Raw genomic sequence first — 17261 nt, 5'->3', positions numbered from 1 at the left:
TCTGTCACTTGGGAACCAAGAGTCCTCTTTCTAATACCCGTTTGCTTCTGCATTAGTGAACTCCAAGGCAGACTCTGGGATCCTGCACTGTTGATTCAAACATCCCACTCCTCTCCCTGTCTTTGGAGGCTCAGCACTGCATACACGTCTTGCTGAAAGAACGGGAACAATTTTTAAACAGTGTGAGCTCCAATCTCCTCCGTACCTCCAAATAGGCAAGTCACATATGTTCCTAGGGCTCCAGCAGACACTCTGGTTGATATCTGGCAGCGGTCCTGAAACCCAGAGCAGTTTTCCTGCAGGGAGAGACAGCCAGCCTCAGGCACAAATAAGGTGACAAGGAGCTCAGGGCGCTCTGAGTCTCCTCATAGGCTAACTAAACAGGTTTACCTCTTCCTGGCCCATCTCCAGAGGCAGACAGAATTCATGCGGTGTTTGGAAGAACTGTCAATCTGGTGGGCAAGGTAAGGAGAGGTGGTTAAAGGCAAGGGCTCAGGCATCAGCCAGGTCTGGGTCCAAATCCTTATCTTAGGACACACAAGCTGTGTGCCAGTGGTAAGTAACTACTGAGCCCCTGAGCCTCAGTGTTCTCATCTGTAAAATAGGGATAATAGTAATGCTAAAGCTGAAACTCCAATACTTTGGCCACCTCATGTGAAGAGTTGACTTATTTGAAAAGACCCTGATGCTGGGAGAGATTGGGGGCAGGAGGAGAAGGGGACGACAGAGGATGAGATGGCTGGATGGTATCACCGACTCGATGGACGTGAGTCTGAGTGAACTCCGGGAGTTGGTGATGGACAGGGAGGCCTGGCGTGCTGCGATTCATCGCAAAGAGTAGGACACGACAGCGACTGAACTGAACTGAGGGCTTCCTAGGTGGCTCAGTGGTGAAGAATCTGCCTGCCAAGCAGGATATATGGGTTCAATCTCTGGGTCAGAAAGATCCCCTGGAGAAAGAAATGGCAATCCACTCCAGTATTCTTGCCTGGAGAATTCCATGGACAGTGGAGTCTGGAGGTCTGCAGTCCATGGAGTCACAAAGAGTTGGACACTTAGCTACTAAACTACAACAGCAACAAAAACAGTATCCACTTCAAAAGTATTGACGGGAACTGGCTGACAATAAAAGACAGAGCCTGAAGGCAATACCCACTATATGGGAAAAAATATTTATTATTTTCATCTCCAAGCTTGGTCTAACCTCTAAGCACACTAAAACATTCTGTTAACTGGAAGAGTTCAAAAGACAGAAAAAAGGACTTCCCTGGTGGTCCAATGGCTAAGACTCCAAGCTGCCAATGCAGGGTGCCCAGGTTCGATCTCTGGTCAGGGAACTAGATCCCACATGCCACAAGGAAGATTTAAGATTTGGCATGCTGCAGCTAAGACCTAGTACAGCCAAATAAATAAATAATTTTTAAAAAAGATTTTAAAAATATAGGAAAGGCCAAATCTGGCTACAGTTTGGTTACCTCTCAATAGGAACCATGGGACGAAGAACATGGACTTTAGCTTTGGGTAGACATAGGTTCAAGTCGGGCTCTGTCACATACAATTGTGTGACCTTGAACAAGTCATGAGTGACCATTCTGAGCCTCCACTGCTTCATCTGTAAAATAGGCAAATGAAAACCTACTTCAGAAACTTGTGGTGAGGATGTCATGAGCACCTGTTTGGTGCATTGTTCAAACCTCCGTAACGGTGGGTATACCTCAGCTATGTCTATGGGCAGGCTATGCAAGCGATGATCCTTATTTACATGAAGAGAGGAGTGAGGCTGCTGTTACTTTATTCAAGCAGCATTAATTATTCCTTAGACAAGGGCTGTGATTTATGATGAGAGAAGAGGAAGAGAAGAAAAAAGAAGAGGAGAGAACAGCCTGTGCTGGGGATGAAGAGCTCGGTGGAGAGATGTTGTCATGAGACCATTATGCAGACTGCTGTTCCTGGAGCTGATGGCAGGAGTGCTGATCCAGGTTTCCTGAGACCTGGGTTCTAGCCAGTGCCTCTCCAGCCAGGTACTCAGACCCCTTCAGTCCTGGCCGAGGTGCCTTCCTTAACTGTGTGACCTTGGAAGGGCACAGCCTCTCTGAGCCTCTTGTCCTATTAATAAGATGGGGCTGTGAACACTGGTCTCTTTCACAGGATGGCTGTGGGCGTTGAATGAAATGTGGAAACACTTTTAAAACTCCAGAATCCTCTTACTGCCCCCAGTGGCCCTCATATTCTATGGTTTAGGTTCTGCCATTTCCCAGTGTATGTCACACACTGTAAAAACACACCTTTTCGGGACTTCCTTGGGCATCCAGTGGTTAAGAGTCTCTGCTTCCACAGCAAGGGTCGCGGGTCTGGGAATTAAGCATCCCGCATGCCATGTGGCAGCAGCCAAAAAGACCAAGTACAAAAACACTCATACTTTTTCTATATCTGTTTCATGCCTTGGAGGATGGACACGGTGGGGACCTGGGTGGGGCAGCAACAAAGAATGCGGGCTCCCTGATGGAGGAGGTGGTTAGGGTGGGGCTGTTAAAGAGGGCAGTGGCTGAAGGGGTGGAATGGAGTCAGGCTAATCCACTTAGGTGTCAGACAGACATGAATCTGAATTGTGGCCCCCAGCTTGAGACCTTGGGCAGATCACTTACGAACTTTCCGGTTTCCCTCTGTTCATGGGGATGAGAGAGCTAATTGTGAGGACTAAAAGAGAAACATGGTTGCAGCACTTAGTATGATCCCCTGCTTGTTTTTGTTTTTGTTGATGAGTCGCTCAGTTGTGTCTGACTCTTTGTAACCCCATGAACTGCAGCACGCCAGGCTTCCCTGTCCTTCACTATCTCCCAGAGTTTACTCAAACTCATGTCTATTGAGTCAGTGATGCCATCCAACCATCTTATCCTCCGTCACCCCCTTCTCCTCTTACCCTCAATCTTTCCTAGCATCAGGGTCTTTTCCAATGAGTTGGCTCTTCACATCGGGTGGCCAAAATGTTGTAGCTTCAGCTTAAGCATCAGTCCTTCCAATGAATATTCAGGGTTGATTTCCCTTAGGATTGACTGGTTTGATCTCCTTGCAGCCCAAGGAACTCTCAAGAGTCTTCTCCAACTACACAGTTTTTGTGCTTAGTCACTCAGTCGTGTCTGACTCTTTGCAACCCCATGGACTGTAGCCCACAAGGCTCCTCTGTCCACAGGATTCTTCAGGCAAGAATACTGGAGTGGGTTGCCATGCCCTCCTTCAAGGGATCTTCCCAACTCAGGGATCAAACGTAGGTCTCCTGCATTGCAGGTGGATTCTTTACTGTCTGAGCCACCAGGGACTCTTTGTAACCCCATGGACCTCAGCACACCAGTTTTTTGGTCTCCATTAATTCAGAAACAAAGCCTCCCAGGGTTGAAACCACACAGACAGATTGGGACTCTAACTCAATTGCACCTCAGATGGCGTTTGAACCCAGCTAAAACTCAGACTGGGACTTGAACTCATGGGCTGGAACTTAAACCCATGGGCTGGAACTTAAACCCATGGGTTGGAACTTAAACCCACTCGACTTACTGATAATCAGGTACTGTATGTCAGCACAGAAAGAATTCATCAGGAGGCAAAGTGATAGGTAAGAAGTAGATTTATTAATATAGGATGCTTCTGAGGAATATGAGTAGGTAATCAAGGAGGGCTCTACCTGGGGAACTAAGTGGGAAAGTAGGTTTATTCAGAGAGACGCACATTCCATAAGCAGAATGTGGTCCATTTCAGAAAGTTAGAGCAGACCCAAAATACAGAGTGGTTCGTTTTTATAGACTGGGTAATTTCATAGGCTAACAAGTAGGAGGATTATTCCAACAATCTTGGAAAAGGGACGGCGTTTCTAGGAACTGTTTCACCCACCCAATTTTTGGCGGTTTTTGGTCAGAGTTAGAACTGCCATCGGAGAAGGCGATGGCACCCCACTCCAGTAGTCTTGCCTGGAAAATCCCATGGATGGAGGAGCCTGTTAGGCTGCAGTCCATGGGGTCGCAAAGAGTCGGACACGACTGAGCAACTTCACTTTCACTTTTCACTTTCATGCATTGGAGAAGGAGATGGCAACCTACTCCAGTGTTCTTGCCTGGAGAATCCTAGGGACGGGGGAGCCGGGTGGGCGGCCGTCTATGGGGTCGCACAGGGTCAGACACGACTAAAGCGACTAAGCAGCAGCAGCAGCAGCAGCAGAACTGCCGTAGTGCCTATGGGCCTATCGTTTTGGATAGGCTAATGTATCACAATGAGGCTCAAGGTCTACTGGAAGTCGAATCTTCTGCCCTCTTGGGCTAATCACTTCTAACCAGTTTCTGTTGTATCCTCAGGGGCTATATCATTCCTTAAGGGTTGTGCCATCCCCTCCCCCCTTCTGTTTCAAGGTGAGTCTGGGATTTTCAAATATACTTGGCTTCCTTCATTTAATACTATTTGATTGACTTAGAATGGTGAAGTGTGGACTTTTATGGTTGGAAGGGATATTAGTCAGGGCTTAATAGCTGTGGCCCTAGGAATCCTGGGCTCTGCAGAGCTGCCTCAGAGTCAGGAAGGCCTGCAGGCAGGGTTCCAGGACTTGGTGGCTAAAACAAATGTGAAAACCCCATAGTCCAATGCCTGGATCCACTATGATGTTCTTTCAGTGTGAGGCTAAGGAATAATTCTATAGCAGTAGAATTCACTCTCTCTCTTTCCTGGAGAATTGACTGTCCTCTCATGGCCATCTGTGTCCAGCTTTTCTTTTTATTTATTTATTTGTCTGTGCCATGCATCTGGCAGGGATCTCAGTTCCCCGACAAGGAATTGAACCCACACCCTTGGCGGTGACAGAGAAGCCTGGTGTGCTGCAAAGGGTTGCAAAGAGTCAGACACAACTTAGCAATTGAACAGCAACCTGAGCAGTGAAAGCATGGAGTTCTAACCACTGGACTGCCAGGCAATTCCCTGTGTCCAGCTTTTAGATCAGAGTTCTAGAATTCTCTATCGTTAAGAAGCAGCTTCCAGCATAACCCACTAGGAGCCCCAGGCCTCTGCCTGATTGGTCCTCCTGAGGACAGGCTGGAGGGCTGAAGCCTCCTGTTGAGGAGCAGAAAGAGGAAGGAGTCCAGAATTCTGGAGAAGCCAGTCCTTTTGGGGGGAGATGTGATCCGGAAGGCCAGGTGCCTCTGGGACAGAGAACTCTGTCCTCTATGAAACCTCATGTTGTTATACAAAGGCTGTAATTAATACCACCGAGGCTCCGAAAAGACATCCTATCTTTCTAATAAAACATGAAAGCTGCTGGGCCCAACGCCCAAAGCGTGCAACCATTGCCAGCCCAGAAGCCTCCAGCAGAGGGCGTTCACAGGGACCGAGGTGTCCTCATGCCAACCACCCAAAGTGCAGGAGAATGGAGCCCTGCCCCACCTAGTTCTGCTCAGCCAGAGCAGGGCAGGTACCAGGAGACCTGAGGCCCCAGGGGATATGAGTCATTCAGAGAGGACGCCTTGGAGTGTCGGGGGAGGCGGGAGATGGAGAACACGCATCAGGGTTGATTTCCTTTGACCTCCAAATTGCACATCAATTTGTCACCCATTTGGTACTGAACAGGCTTTCCACCCTGGCGCAGAGCACAGGCGGTCCTCCAGGACCTCCCCACGCACTGCTTCCTCACCTGCTGAAAGCGCCACTGGAATATATCATGTAAAAGCTCCCCCTTCCATGGTATCATGTGAATGTCCCTGCCCGTTGGCAAGGCCTTTCACTATCTGCCTCCTGTCTTCCAGTCTGCCTCATCTCTACGTATGCTGTTTGCTTCAGGCAGACTGGTCCCCTGGACGGCTGCCCCAAACTGCCATCCACTTTCCCTTTTGCAAAATGGCACTAGCAGGGCCCACTTCATAGTGGCTGTTGTGAGGATTAAGTGAGAGAACACATGTGAATCACATGCCTGGCACATGATGGATACTTAGCATAAATGTTTGTGATGATGATAATTGTGGGTTTTAAAAAATTTATTTATATATTTGGCTGCACTGGGGCTTAGTTGTCGCATGTGGGATATTTAGTTAGCAGCATTCGAACTCTTAGGGAAGTGGCAACCCACTCCAGTATTCTTGCCTAGGAAATCCACGGACAGAGAAGCCTGGTGGGCTACAGTCCACGGGGTCTCGGAAAGAGTCAGACGCCACTGAGGACTCACGCCGGTGCTTTGGGTGTCACATCCAAGAATTTATTGCACAATCCAGTGTCATGGAGCATTTCTTCTGTGTTTTCTTCAAGTTTGGGGCCTTATGTTTAGATCTGAATCCGTTTTGAATTAATTTTTGCATATGCTCTAAAGTAAGGGTCCAATTTTATTATTTCGCACGTGGATATCCAATTTTCCCAGCAGCATTTGTTAAAGAACGGTTCTTTCCCCACGGAGTGGCCTTGGCAGCTATCATTTGATTATATTTGTAGGGGTTCATTTCTGGGCTCTCTATTCCACTGGTTTGTGTCTATAGTATCACAACATTTTGATTGCCGTATCTTTGTAAAATGTATAGAAATTGAGACATGTGAGACTTTCAACTTTCTTCTTCTTTTTCAAGACTTTTTTTGTTTTTTCAGTTCAGATTCCTTTGAGGTTCCATGCGAATTTTAGGATAAGTTTTTTTCCTTAATTTCTGCAAAAAGTCATTGGAATTTTGATAGAAACTGTGTTGAATTTGTCGATCACTTTGGGTAATAATGACATCTTAACAATATTAAGTCTTTCAGTCCGTTAACATGGCATGTATTTCCATTTATTTGTGTCTTCTTTAATTTCTTTCAGCAGTGTTTTGTAGTTTTCATTGTACAAGTCTTTTTTTTTTCATTGTTCTGTTAGTGTGTAGAAATGCAACTGATTTTTATGTATTCATTTTGTATCTTTCAACTTTGCTGAATTTGTTTATTCCAACACTTTTTTGGTGTTTGGAGTCTTTAGGGTTTTCTACATAGAAGATTATGTCGTCTCTGAACAGAGATAATTTTACTTCTTCCTTTCCAATTTGGACCTATTTAATTTCTTTATTTCTTATATAATTGCTCTGGCTAGAACTTCCAGTGCTGTGTTAAATAGAAGTCGTGAGAGTGGGCATTCTTGTCTTGTTCCTGACCTTAGAGGAGAAGTTTTCAGTCTTCCACCATTGAGTATGATGTTAGCTGTGGGCTTGACATACATGACCTTTGTTATGTTGAGGTTATTTCTGTCTAGTCCTAGTTTGTTGAAAGTTTTTATCATAAAATTTTGTTAAATTTTGCCTAAAGCTTTCTCTGCATCAGTTGAGATGGTCACGTGGTTTTTGCCCTTCGTTCTGTTGATGTGTGATCTTTGTATGTTGGATCATCCTTTCATCCCAGGAACGGGTTCTAAGTGGTCATGGTACATAATCTCTTTTTTTTTGGCTGCTCTGGGTCCTCATTGCTTTAAGAGGGCTTTCTCTAGTTGTGGTGAGATGGGGCTACTCTCCACAGCAGTCCCCGGGCTTCTCAACACGGTGGCTTCTCTTGTTGCAGAGCACAGTCTCTAGCGGACGGGCCCAGTAGTTGTGGCACACAGATGAGCAGATCAGGGATCGAACCCATGTCCCCTGCTTTGGCAGGCAGGTTCTTATCCGCTGCACTATCAGGGAAGTCTGGTACAGAATCTTTTTAATGTGCTGCTGAATTCGGTCTGCTGATATTTTGTTGAGGATTTTTGCATCAGCCTTCATCTGGGGTATTGATCCATGGTTTTCTTTTATTGCAGTGTCTTCGGCTTTAATATGAGGGTAATGCTGGCCTCATAGAATGAGTTTGGGAGTGTTTCTTCCTCTTCACATCCTGTTGAAAGATGATGCCTAAAGCTCAACTTCTCTGTATGCTGGCGCCAATTCAAATCTTGGAGACAAGAGTTTTGGATAAAGTAGAAAAGAGTAGCTTTATAGCTTTGCCAGGCAAAGGGGATCATAGTGGGCTAAGGCCCTCAAAACCAAGTATCCCAGCTTGGGGAAGTGACAGGTTTTATAGTCATTGTTCAAAGAGGGCATGATCAGCTCATGGACATTCTTCTGATGGATTGGTGGCGAGGTAAGTAGGAGCCCACGTCATCAACCATCAGGTCCAACTGGTCTGGCGTCTACATATTATGGCCTACTATAATTAATTGTTACTTCTTCCACCTGGAGAAGATTTCAATATCTGCAGAATAGCTCAAAGATATTGTGTGTATCTATTGATGGGGCAACAGGACTTTGCCCCAAGGCTGCTCTTGGCTGTTTCTCCCTGGTCTCACATCCCCTCCCTTCCCTAACTAACAATTGCTTGAATCTGCCCATTGGAACTCAGGAAAGGTCATGGAGGATGAATGAATGTTGTTTCCTATAGTCAAAGACATGGGGGACAGAGAAAGGCCTTGTGCCCAGGAGCCCCACAGGGCGCTGCATAGTATCAAAGAGTTTGAGGAGGATTGGTTCTGGTTCTCTAAATATCTGATGGAATTCTCCAGTGAAGCCGTCTGGTCCTGGGTTTTTTTCTTGGGAGGTTTTGTTTACTAATTCAATCTCCTTACACTAGTTATATGTCTGTTCAGATTTCCTATTTCTTCATGACCCAAGTGTGTATTTCTAGGAATTTATCTGTCTTTTTTCTAGGTTATCCAATTGTTGGTACACAACTGTTCATAATATTCTCTTATAATCATTTTTATTTCTACTGAGTCTGAGGGCTCTAGAGCCTGTGTTCCAGAGCCCATGGAACTGGAGAAAGCCGGCATTCCGCAATGAAGATCCAGTGCAGCCAAAATAAAAATAAATAATAAAAAGAAATTACAAAAAGAAAAACAATAGAAAAGAATCAACATAATTAAGAGTTGGTTTTAGAAAAGATCAACAAACCCTTAGCTAGATTCACAAGAAAAAAAGGGAGAGGACACTCAAAAAACCGAAAACAGAAATGAAAGAGGAGACATTAGAAACTTGGTAACCAGTTTGATGAAAAAGTGAAAGAGAGGCATCTTAGTATGTTGTTCAGTCTGTATGCTAGTGAAACAATCCCTATTAAAAAGCCTCTACACAGAGACTTCCCTGGTGGTCCAGCGGTTAAGAATTCACTTTGCAATGCAAGGGACCTGGGTTCGATCCCTGGTTGGAGAACTGTGATGCCACCTGCTACAGGGCAACTAAGCCGATACTTCGTAACAAGAGCCTGTATGAAGAGCCTTAGCATTGCAACCAGAGCCTGTGCGTGCGTGTGTGCCCAGTCATGTCTGACTCTTTGTGACCCCGTGGGCTGTAGCCTGCCAGGCTCCTCTGTTCATGGGATTTTCCAGGCAGGAATACTGGAGCGGGTTGCTATTTCCTCCTCCAGGGGATCTTCCAGACCCAGGGATGGAACCCAAGTCTCTTGTATCTTCTGCATTGGCAGGCAGATTCTTTACCACTAGCGCCACCAGGCAAGCCCCTAACGAAGGCCCAGCACAACCAAAATAACAGCGGAATAAAATAAAATCACAACCCTCCCCATAGCACTTCCCATTATCCTTTAAAAAAAAAAAGGGTGTGGGGAGAGAGAGAAGCCTTTATGCAAAAAAGATGTTGACATCTAAAGTCCACTGTTACTTTTGACAGAAAAAAAATTGGGAGCATCCTGAACTGTTTTGAGGTGTGTTTCCTGGGGTAAAGCCTGGAGATCTGTGGGACTCATTTATCTTAGCAGAAACCTGACATGGGGAGGCCACAATTACCAACTTCTGATGGCAGAAGAAGCCGGCTGAGGAAGATGGGACAAGGAGTGTAAGATCTTTGAGAACCAGAGACAGGCTTACTTCAGGAGGCCCCATCCCAGGTCACGTGAAGCATATTAAAATGCATCTGTATCCATAATTAAATATAATTTATGTCTAACCCCTGTGTAAGGATTGCATTGCAAGAGTCTGCTGGACAAATATTACATTTTGTAGACAGTTAAACATTTATCACTCGTGACTGTACCTTTTTTAGATTTTGAAGTCCATCCTTTTTGTTTGCTTGTTGTTCATGTTTTAGGTTGCAAACATTTGACTGGGCCTCAACTCTGTGCCACAAGATCTGGTGGGTGCAGCAGCGTGGGGCATGTCAAGGCCAGCGAGTGACAGTTTCAGGAGCCTGGACAGGGAGCTCTCTACCCATGAGAGAGCTGCCTCCACCAAAAGAGTTTCCTGTTCCTGAAAATAATTTCCATTTAGGACAACTAAGGTCTATTTCGGAGAAGGCAATGGCACCCCACTCCAGTACTCTTGCCTGGAAAATCCCATGGACAGAGGAGCCTGGTGGGCTGCAGTCCATGGCGTCGCGAAGAGTCGGACACAACTGAGCGACTTCACTTTGACTTTTCACTTTCATGCATTGGAGAAGGAAATGGCAACCCACTCCAGTGTTCTTGCCTGGAGAATCCCAGGGACGGGGGAGCCTGGTGGGCTGCCGTCTATGGGGTCGCAAGAGTCGGACACAACTGAAGCGACTTAGCAGCAGCAGCAAGGTCTATTTAGCACCTAGTACATGCCAGGCACTGTCCTGCCATCAGAAATGCTGCAGGGAGGATTTCTGGCTTTAATAGGAAGCAGGAAATCATGGTCTCTGGAGTCTCTTCCCAGTTTAATGATTTCATGGGCATGAAGACCTGGCTAGCAGCTGCCACTCATCCTGAGATTCCTGGACTGGGAGCATCAGTCCGGAACTTATTAGAAATGTGAATCTCAGGCCCCACTCCAGGCCTACTGATTCAGAACTTACATTTTCACAAAATCCCAGGTGATTCCCACATACATTGCCTTTAAAAAAAAAAAAAAACTGTGATTAACCTGTGTCACAATGTTTTATTACGTGGGCTGGGAGCTGAGGCTCAGATGGGTGAGATGACTTGCCCATGCTTCACAGAGGGCTGCCCTGCACTCCTGACCCGAGAATGCCAAGGTCCAGGGCCTGGAAGCCCTCAGGGTGATGTGGAGCAAGCGACAGGGGTGTGATGGATCTAGCGGGGACTGAAGCCAGTGGGCGTTCAACACTGGCCCTCGTGGAGCTGGCCGTCCTGGGAGTGCTAGACAAACGCCCATGTGACTCTGAGATAAGCTGGGAGGTCTGGAAACCTTGCCTGGCTGCGGGGTGGCCATGGAGGTGGCAAAGGTTGTGTCATCTCCCAGTAGGGAAGTTTTGCCATTGTAAGGATGCTCCTGGGCTTCAGCCCGGGTCTCCGGCCTGCAAGACCTCTGTAAGGACTCCCCCCTGATCTGCTTTATAGTGGCTCTTTTCAACGTTTCTGGCTATTGATTTTTACATATTTTTCATCTTTTATTTATTTATTTGGCCGCATCAGGTCTTAGTGGCAGCATGAGGGATCTTCAGTTGTGGCACGTGGGATCTAGTTCCCTGTGTGCATGCTCAGTCATGTCCAGCTCTTTGTGACCCCAGGGACTGTAGCCCACCAGGCTCCTCTGTCCATGAATTCTCCAGGCAAGAATACTGGAGTGGGTTGCCATTTCCTTCTCCACGAGATCTTCCTGACCCAGGGATCGAACCTGGGTCTCCTACATTGGCAGGAGGATTCTTTACCACTGTGCCACCTGACCAGGGATCACACCTGGGCCCCCTGCATTGGGACCTCAGCGTCCTGGTCACTGCACCACCAGTGAAATCCTTCAATATTGACTTTTAGTATATTAGCCTGTTCTTTTGTCTTATTTTAGTGTATATCTATTTTAATTCTTTTATTCTTTAGTGTATATACTTTATTGTTTTGGTTTGTATTATCCCCCATTATTTTTCCTTTCTAAATGATCTCATTGTACCTTCCATCCTTTCAACATTTTATGCCTTCTGGTTTCCTTTCAGATCTTCTCTTTAATTATCTGTGTTTATTGTTATATTTCCCTTCAATTTAAAAAATCATATTTTTCTGACTCGAAAAGCATCTTGTATTTTTATTGCTAAATGCTGGGAAAATATAGGAAAGGGTATAAAGAAGAAAATTAAAATATCCCATTAAGCTCTTTTCTAGGGATAACCACTGTTGTTTTATTCTTTTCAACTACTTCTTCTGTTCATAAACACATAGACATTGCTTTAACCCTGTGTCTACGATATGTGTTGTAAATATTTTTCCTTATTTGATGTTTGTTGAAAAAAGCCTTCATTTTTTTAAACAGTAAAAGTGGCATATGTTTGATGTAAAAATATCAGACAATACTAATACGTCTGCAACAAAAATGCAGTACCTTCCTCCCTCCATCTCTGGGAAACCAGCCTGAGACAACCACCAAGAAACTGTTAGGCAATCATCCTTCTAGACTTTGAAAATGCCTTTTCATGTTCAGGTATTTTTCTCTTTTTTTTTTTTTTCCGCTAAGCTGCATGGCGTATGGGGGCTTCCCTGGTGGCTCAGTGGTAAACAATCTGCCTGCCGAGCAGGAGACTGAGGGTTCCATCCCTGGGTCAGGAAGATACCCTAGCGGAGGAATTGTTAACTCACTCCAGTATTCTTGCCTGGGAAACCCCATGGACAGAGGAGCCTGGAGGGCTGTAGTTCATGGGGTGGCAGAGAGTTGGACACAACTGAGTGACTAAACAACAACTATGGCATATGGGATCTTAGTTCTCTTACCAAGGACTGAACCTGCGCCCACTGCAGTGAAAGCATGGAGGCTTAACCCCTCGACCATTAGGGAAGCCCCTTGTGTGCAATATTTGTACTAGAGATACTGTTCTGCCTTTTGCTTTTCCACTCAAAGGCACATGAAGGGCATCTTTCAACATCAGCCCTGAGCAGTGTGGAGGTGGGGTTTTGAAGGGACCACAGCCAGGAGACCCTGGAAGGCTGTACTTGCCAATCACTTGAAAGGTTCCCAAAGTAGTTTGCACACAAGAATCAGCAGCTGAATGAGGATCAAAGTACCATTCATTTCACTGTTAGCTGAGCACGTGCCTGACACCAGAGAGGGCTGGGTCTGAGAAACTGCACAAAATGTGTGTCCTGATGCTTCCGTCTTGTGAAGCAATTCTTTTGTACTGCAGTTAGCACATGGCAGGTGCCTTTCAGCCAGCATGACTAGGTTTCACCCCCATGACCTGGGCTTTGAGAAGGTGGCTTCCCCTGCCTCCTGGTTCCTCCTCAAGAGAGGTACTAGTGCAGGCAGCTGTCGAGGGTGGGGCTGTGCCTGCCTGAGCAGAAGTTTTCTGGATCTCTTGGATTCCACTGTAATGATAATAACATCCAACAGAGTTCTAAGTATGCTTCACATATACTAAACTTGGTTATTCTCCATGCATTCTAAGTCATCTCCAGCTGTTAGCGACCCCATGTGCTACAGCACACCAGGCTTCCCTGTTCTTCACTGTCTCTCTGAGTTTGCTCAAACTCATGTCCATTGACTCAGAGATGCCATCCAACCATCTCATCCTCTGTCGCTGTCTTCTCTTGCCCCCAGTCTTTCCCAGCATCAGGGTCTTTTCCAATGAATCGTCTCTTCACATCAGATGGCCAAACTATTGGAGCTTCAGCTTCAGCATCAGTCCTTCCAATGAATATTCAGGGTTGATTTCCTTTAGGATTGACTGCCTTGATCTCCTTGCTGTCCAAGGAACTATTTTTGGATAATAATATTTTACAGAGGAGAAAACAGAGGCACAGAGTGGTTAACTAACTTTGTCGAAGGTCACAGGGCTAGATGTCAAACCTGGATTTGAAAGCAGGCAGTCTAAAACCTGTGTTCTTAACTAATATGCTACTCTACTTCACCTACTAGTTCCTAGTGGCTTCTGGTTATTTGAGACTTCCCTGGTGGCTCAGATGGTAAAGGAATCTGCCTGCAATGCAGGAGACCTGGGTTTGATCCCTGGGTTGGGAAGATTCCCTGCAGAAGGGAATGGCTAACCACTCCAGTATTCTGGCCCGGAGAATTCCATGGACTGTATTGTCCGTAGGGTCAAAAAGAGTCTCGGACATGACTGAGCGACTTTCACTTTCACTTTCTAGTATTCTTGTCTGGAGAACCCCATGGACAGAGGAACCTGGCAGGCTACAGTCCTTGGGGGTCACAAAGAGTCGGACACGACTGAGGGGCTAACACTTTCACTTCACTTTCTGGTTGTTTACATCGTCCAGATCTAGCATCTGGGTTCACGGGATCACTTCTTCCTTTGGCAGGACACCATATTGCTACAGTGTCCTCTGGTTATACAGCGACGACTAAACATTGCCTGGGCGTCCCAGGTGGCACTAGTGAAGAACCCACCTGCCAATGCAGGAGACTTAAGAGACTTGGATTCCATCCCACAGTCGGGAAGATGCCCTGGAGGAGGAAATGGCAACCCACTCCAGTGTTCTTGCCTGGAGAATCCCAAGGACATAGGAGCCGACATGGGCAGACTGCAGTCGATGGGGTCACAAAGACTGAGCAGCAGCAGTTTAGTGTGGATACTGTCTGTCGCAGCCACACCGTAACCATGTGAGCATGCATCTCATTTGCCTTCTGGGTCAGGAGGCCGAGGACAGTTGGAACTGGCAGGCCAGGTCATGCTTGTCACAGTGTCTCTCGGGACTCGGCGGCAGATATCTGAAAGGGAAAGTAAGGGAATCTGAAGCGTAAGGGGATCTGAAGAAGATCAACTATTCTTTTATCTATCTAATGAATCTATTTTTTAATTCATTCAAAATATACTCATTGAGCTCAAACTCTATATCAAGCAAAATTCTAGATGTCTCAAATACATCATTCAACAAAACAAAAGTGCTAGATTTACTGGAACATATTTTGGTAGAAGACACAAAAATTTTAAAGCTACACATTAATTAATATATTCTTAATGTGGTATGTTAGTTATAAAAGCAATGAAAAATGGAAAAGAGACGGTGAGTTAAGAAGTGAGGAGAGAAACAGTGGAATATTTTATAGCAGGGAACAAAAGCTACCTTTTGCATATTAATGTTGCTGAATCTCAGATAATTAATATTAAGCTGAGAAAACATGATGCAATATGATACCATATCCAAAATTCAACATAAGTTATGAAAAAAAGTGTATTTATCTTGATAAAAGATTCATAAAAGTATTAGGAAAGCATGAAATGAAAATAATTGTGGTGAGTGAGAGAATTAGAAGGAACTTCCAGTGAATGTCAGTAATATACTTTCTTTATTTGTGTGGTAAACTAATGAATTCTCATTTTATGATTGCTTTTAGAAATTATATGTCATTTTTGATAATTCCTGAAAGCACATTCTTTTAGACCACGGCACATCATGCAATCAGAAGGAGTAATTCATGAGCATCTAGGTTCTCTCCTCTTTCTGTCTCCTTTCAAAGATGCAGCGCCTAAATTCCTCTCCCTCACCAAGCTCTCCGTTTCCCAGGCTGTCTTTCGTGTCTTCCAATGAAGTTATTATGCATTCCACATCCACATTTCCTGTTAAATTTATGCCTAGGTATTTTACAGCTGTTATCATTGTGAGCTCACGGTGTTTAAAAATATAGTTCTTACACTTTAATGTTTTTATCTTGTCAAATCTGTCAACCTGTTCCTTTGTGCTTGCCTACTTTGATACTAGTCTTAGAAAAGCCTTCTCCACTCCAAGATTATGGAACTGTTTGCTTATATTTTCTTTCAAACCATTATGCTTTTACTTAGTATGATTAAAAGGTTTTTGTTCACATTTAAATCATGTAAGGGTTTATTTAGCATCTGGTATGAGGTAGAGCTCAACTTTAGATTCCAAACGGTTAGCCAGTGGAACCAATTCACTGTATTGAATTACCCATCTTTCCCCCATTGATTTGAAATTCCACATTTATCACACATGCAGTTCTTATATTTATTGAATCTCTTTTTCAGTTTTCTCTTCTGTTCTATTGATCTGCTATTCCCCAACCAATACTACAAAATGACTTTATTTCTTATTAGAAAAGCAATAAAGGCTTATTACAGAAAGATCAGAAAATACACAGACACGAAAACACAAAAAAACACCTGTGACTGTATCCAGGGAACTACCATTTTATTTGGTGTTTATCATTCCAAAGCATTTAATTTATATAAGTATATATTGATAAAGTAAACTTAAGACCATGTCATATACACAGTTTTGTAAACTTTTTCAGTTTATGATGCTCCAGGAATGTTTCTTTGCCAGCAGGTACTCTTCTTTTTTAAACTTAAATATATATATATTCATTTATTTATTTGGCTATTCCAGCTCTTCATTACAGCATGCAGGATCTTTAGCTGTGGTGTAAGGAATCTAGTTCCGTGACCAGGGGTTGAACCCAGGCCCCCTGTATTGGGAGTATGGAGTTTGTTTTTTTTTACCTAGTGGATAATTGTTTTACAACATTGTCTTGGTTTCTGCTGTACAACAACGTGAATTAGCTGGAAGAATATATATATATATATATATCTCCTCCCTCTTTGAGCCTCCCTCCCACCCCCAGGAGCCTGGAGTCTTAGCCAGTGGACCATCAGGGAAGTCCCTTTTTAAAACTATTTTTTTTTTTCTGTAAAATATAACATTTGTACAAAGAGTACGCAAAGTGAATGTTTTTAGCTCAGTGATTTATCATGAAATAAACACTCACGTAACTGCTATTCAAGTTAAAAAACACATGTCAGCACCCTGGAAGCCCATCTTGTTTGCTTTTAATCACCGCTTCCTTCCTCACAAAGATAACTTCTAACCTCCTGGCTTTTCTTCCCCCAGAACTTTACCATGTGAACGTTAATCACCAAACAATACAGTTTCATTTTGTTTTTGTTTGTTTTTGGCTGCGTGGTTTGTGGGCTCTTAGTTCCCTGACCAGGGATTGAACCTGTGCTGCCTGCAGTCCTAACCACTGGGCTGCCAGAGAATTCTCCAGTATATAGTTTAGTCTTAGCTAATTTTTGGACTCTATAGAAATGGAAGTGTGCGGTCTGTGAGCTCATTTGTGACTGGCTTCTTTCACTCAGTGTTATTTTTGTAGTAGCCCTCCATGTTGTGGCAGTAGTTCAATCATTTCTACAGATGTATACTATTCCGCTATACAGCCGTATGACAATTTATTTATAAATTCTACTTTCTATGCAAATTTGGACCACTCCAAGTTTTGAACTATTACAAACAGGGCTACAGTCATTTTTTGTGTCATATACCTTTTGGTGTATGTGTGTACATTTTTCTGTTGGTTATTTACCTGGGAGTGGAACAACTAGTCATCAGGGTTACTTACATACATACAGCTTTCCTACCTACTGAAACAGCTT

At 44.5% G+C, this 17261-nt stretch overlaps 1 long non-coding RNA gene across 1 annotated transcript in view; it reads left to right on the top strand.

Moving 5' to 3' along the window:
* Nucleotides 1–17261, top strand: part of LOC138423250 (uncharacterized) — a 52553-nt gene that overhangs the window by 23104 nt on the left and 12188 nt on the right. The gene's annotated exons all lie outside the window — the stretch shown is intronic.

Source organism: Ovis canadensis, chromosome 18 (genome assembly GCF_042477335.2).
Source record: "Ovis canadensis isolate MfBH-ARS-UI-01 breed Bighorn chromosome 18, ARS-UI_OviCan_v2, whole genome shotgun sequence".
NCBI lineage: Eukaryota > Metazoa > Chordata > Mammalia > Artiodactyla > Bovidae > Ovis > Ovis canadensis.
Note: the sequence above shows the minus strand (reverse complement) of the source record. Positions and strands in the feature narration are given on the sequence as shown.